Below are 5,214 nucleotides of genomic sequence, written 5' to 3'. Positions count from 1 at the left end.
TTCAGATTCATTCCTTTTCTACGGTTTATTTTATAGGTTGGTTTTCATGTTTGTATGATATAGCTGTTAGAGATAGTATGCAGCTGGGTTTGCTGCTTTTCTTTAGAGTGTTTTGTTACAAATTCAATTATAAATATGGCTTTGATCATTGAATAGAAATATATAACAGAAGCAAATTCTTATCTCCTTTATTCCTTTGCATATATCTTGTTTTTTTTTTTTTTTCGTTCATCCAACAGTAAGCATTGAGAGATCAGTTATTTTATAATCTTGTACTCCAGTCAATAGTAGAGATGGAGGGTTAAACTTTTTTATAGTCAATAGTAGAGATGTCAATGGGACGCGTTAAACTTTTTGCTAGGTAATGCCTCACTAGAGTGACTTACCCATTTGCCATCTCTGACTCAATAGTCACTGCTAGAAAGAGTGTAGAAGTCAAAAAAGTAAAAAGATAACAGTAACACTTTAAAGAAGTATCTGTGAGGCCCCTCTCCGTGTTGACTGGGAAAGGAAGGAGAAAGAGCCACAGACGTGTTGGAATTTTGTTATTTTCTTTCCTTAACAGTACACAACAAGAAGGTGCATATTGCAAAAAGTAGAGTTATGAAGATTTTCAACTTTAATGGTTTGTCAACACTCTTGATAATTGAATTTCATAATCATATTCATGCTTTACTTATAAACTGAATCGACGAACATGATACGTTTGGAATTTTGGTAAAGACAATGGAAGTCATTTGTTACAGTCAAAGTCAGCTGCTGAAAACAATGTTGGAAGTCAACAAAGTTTGGAATATATACACTAGCACATGGAAGAAATTAAATGTGATGCCCTTTTATGGGCAAAGATTGAGAAAGAGACCCAAGCAAATAGAAACTGATTCATGTTTGGAATTCTGTATGTTTTTTTTCGTCATATCCCCATAATAGATAGAACAGCAAGCAATGATTGCAGAACAGAAACAACACATTACTGTCCTCTTCATTTATCTCCTCTTCTATTCGTCTCAATTTGCTATATCCCAATATTCATGGAATAAAAATGCCAGTCTTTTGAATTCTACTGCCGGCCTTTCCTCTTTCTGGATCAACAGGCCATCTGTCATTGTTAATTCCACCACTGACTTCTATGATTTGACACCCATACTTCATCGAGCAAATGCCGGCCCACGATTCCTCTGTGGCTTCTACTGCAATTACAATGCCATAGAATGCTTTCTTGGTATCCTTTTGTACCATGACAGATCCGACGGGCAGAATGACAGGATAAATCGCCCCCAGTTAGTTTGGTCTGCTAACAGGAACCATCCTGTGAAAGCCAACGCAACCTTGCAACTATGCCAAGATGGCAACTTGGTCTTGGCAAACTCTGATGGCACTCTTGTTTGGTCCACTAATACTACTGGAAAGTCTGTCTCTGGCCTAAACTTGACAGAAATGGGTGATCTTGTGCTCCTTGATAAGAGAAAGCGCCCAATTTGGCAGTCTTTTGATCATCCAACGGATTCTTTGCTTCCAGGGCAGAATTTGGTTTCTGGGAGGAAGCTCATATCAAGCATTTCAAAAACCAATCAAAGTCACGGTTTGTTTTATCTTACTGTTCTCAATGGAAGCTTGGCCGCTTACATAGATTCTGACCCACCTCAGTTTTACTACACTTCAGATTATCCCGCTAGTCTATATTATAGTTTTGACGGTGAAACCTTTACTGCTTCACAATCATGAAGCTTGGGCCTGATGGACATTTAAGGGTACACCAATGGGACGTCATTGATTGGAAAGAGGTATCCGACATTTTGATGCCATATGGAGGAAACTGTGGGTATCCAATGGTGTGTGGAAGATATAGCATTTGTACAAATAACGGGCAGTGTACCTGTCCGCCAGAGGAAAATTTCTTCAGGCCATTTTCTGAGAGGAAACCAGATCTGGGATGTTCACAGCTGACATCCATTTACTGCAACTCTTTGCAGTATCATAGTTTCGTAGAGCTCAAGAATACCACTTATTTCACATTTCAGTTCAATCATCAACTAAGTTCGAGCATAGTATGGCTTGAGGGGAAAAAGTTGGAAGATTGCAAAAGGGCCTGTCTGAGTAACTGTTGTTTTTTAATATGATTGGGATGGGGCTCAAAGAGGGAGTTGTTTGTTACTGAATGAAGTCTTCTCTCTCATAGATAATGAAGAAGGAAGAGGCAAGACAATATTTCTTAAGGTGCAGAATTCCTCAAAGGCGCAGAATCAGTCTCCAATCGTTATTGGAGGAAAGAAATCAAGACCTTTCAAAGTGATAATAGGATCAACTCTTGCAGTTTTGTTCTGTATAATTTTAAGCATAGCTATTTGCTTTATTATTTTCAGCAAGAAGACACATGAGTCCAGAAAGGTTGGGCATTTTCTTGATCTAGAACCAATCTTGCCGGGAATGCTAACTCGATTCTCTTACAATGAGTTGAAAATAATTACAGACGGTTTCAGCAAAAAGCTCGGAGAAGGAGGATTTGGCTCAGTTTACCAAGGAAAACTCAGTAATAGCACCAAAATAGCTTTGAAGCGTCTGGATGATGTAGGACAAATAAAGGTTCATTCTTAACAGAGTAAAGATAGTTGGTAGCATTCACCATGTGAATTTGGTAAAACTCATTGGATTTTGCGCCGAGAAAAGCTACAGGCTTCTGATCTATGAGTGCATGATAAATGGATCATTGGATAGGTGGATTTCTCATGAAAATCAAGAAGATGGATTTACATGGCATACAAGGCGAAGGATAATATTGGATATTGCAAAAGGGTTAGCTTATCTTCATGATGAATGCAGCCATAAGATAATTCATCTGGACATTAAACCACAAAACATCCTTCTAGATCAAAATTTCAATGCTAAGATATCTGATTTTGGGTTGTCAAAACTCATTGAGAAAGAAAAAAGATTGTGACTAGAATGAGAGGAACACCAGGGTATTTAGCCCCTGAATGGTTGAGCTCGGAAATCACTGAGAAAGTTGATGTGTATGCCTTTGGAATTGTGCTCTTGGAAATTCTCTGTGGGCGAAAGAATTTGGATCGGTCTCAGGCTAATGAATAAGATGTCCATTTGCTAAGTGTCTTTAGTAGAAAAGCATACAGAACAAGAGCAGCTCATTGATAGGGTTGACAAAGTCGATGATATGCAGCTCCATAGAGAAGCAATGACAGAACTGATGAGCCTCGCTGCATGGTGTCTACAGGGCGATTTTGCCAAGAGGCCTTCCATGTCATTGGTGGTTAAGGTACTGGAAGGTTTAGTGTCTGTTGAAACCAACTTGGATTATGATTTCACAAACGTACCTGAGGTTGGGGCAGGCAACCAACAGAGGGAAGCCACTATCAGTTCAAAATGTCCTTCAATTTTATCGGGACCCAGGTAAACAATAAGCTTAAAATTTTTAGCCTTCGAAAGAACCAATTTATGGTTCGTAATGTCAAATCTTGTAATATTTCCAATTGTAGCATAACTATGGTATGTGAGATTATAGTCACTAAATGTCAATGTTCGTGTTACGTCCCGTATTTTTATACATTGGGACAACCCGGATTAACTATGATAATTTAAGGCCAAGACTATTCCGGGATTTGATGTCACGACCCAACCCCGTAGGCCGTGACTGACGCCCTAGTTGGGCACCCTGACGTACTTATTCAATCGAATCACACACAAATAGCATATACGGCCATAAATACTATATGCCGTCTAAAACCATATCAAACTGTTCAAACACATCTCAACGCAACCGTATGCGGATATATATATATATATATATATATATATATATATATATATATATATATATATATATATATATATATGTCAAAAAGCCGGCAAGGCTATCAAATGTATCAAAAGCCGACAAGGCTAACAGATGTATCAAAAGCCGACAAGGCTAACGGATGGCGCAACGGCTCAAAACATATACAAAGTGCACGCCGACAAGGCTGCCATAACGAATAGGGTCATACCAACACATCTGTACAGAAGTAGGCACACACACACACAAATACGTCTACAGACCTCTAAACAGACCAACAGAAACATATGGCGGGACAGGGCCCCGTCGTACCCCTGAGCAAATATATACGTACATAGCGAACAAAATATATATATACCAAAAGTGTATGCTCCGAAATGAGAAGAGCACTCCAAACGGCAGAAGAGGGTGTCCTAGACTGGTGGATCACCAAAATGTGCGTCTGTACCTGCGGGCATGAAACGCAGCCCCCGAAGAGAGGGGGTCAGCACGAAATATGTACTGAGTATGCAAAGCAGAATATACGGAAGCAAACCTGAGACATAAACGAAATAGTAGTACAGAGAATAGGTACAAATCCATCGTATCAAAATGTTTACTTTAAAAATATGTAAGTCATGCAGAAGGTACAGAAGAATATGGTCGCCCGCCCGTCGATGGCGCCATAACATAGCATAACACCAGGGAGGTTTCTATCCTCCGAACCCCCGTCACATATCATAACACAGCATAACGCCATACACACCATAACATCATATATAAGTGGAACCCGACCCTCTTTGGCGAGTAGCTCGGTGAACCATAAGCACAACATAACTCCGGAGTATATCAAAGTGCGCACGACAACAGAACCGGCCCGGAACTCGGCGAAGGGATAACAGAATGCATGAGTAGAGTCGTGAGTAGTCATATGCATAAAATCATTATCATGAATTCAAACATAAGTAAAGTGATCATAATTGAAAATCCATATAATAGACATAACAATTTCTTTCAAAAGTTCTCCAAATTACATAAGGGAAAGTCGCGGGACCCACGGAAGGGTATTAACCCGAGTCGGGCCCGCCTATGGAAAACATACTCATCATGAGCCATGCAACCTCATACGAAAATATCAAAGCAATCCGAGTCTTTATGTGAAAGATATGTCATTCAAAATTTATGAAATTCTTTAAAGTGAAACCTTTTTATACAAAGTTCGGAAGGCGATTATTTCAAAGACGTAATGGTTCATACTTTTATCAAATCATACATAAGAGTGCCAAGGAATATATATAGATCATATCGTGCTCGGATTTCGAATCATAGGATTTTCCTAAAGGTTCGTAATCTAGCCTATCCAAACTAAGGCATGCCAAAAGAAGGAAGGTTGTTTTACATACCTCGTACGCACTCCAAGCTAGCCAATCTAAAGTTAATCCCAAACT

General features: G+C 39.3%; 1 pseudogene; it reads left to right on the top strand.

The window, feature by feature from the left end:
- The first annotated feature begins 856 nt into the window (after nt 1–856).
- LOC132617899 (G-type lectin S-receptor-like serine/threonine-protein kinase SD2-5) lies at nt 857–3,542 on the top strand (annotated as a pseudogene).
- Nucleotides 3,543–5,214: the final 1,672 nt, after the last annotated feature.

This window comes from Lycium barbarum, chromosome 11 (assembly GCF_019175385.1).
Source record: "Lycium barbarum isolate Lr01 chromosome 11, ASM1917538v2, whole genome shotgun sequence".
NCBI lineage: Eukaryota > Viridiplantae > Streptophyta > Magnoliopsida > Solanales > Solanaceae > Lycium > Lycium barbarum.
Note: the sequence above shows the minus strand (reverse complement) of the source record. Positions and strands in the feature narration are given on the sequence as shown.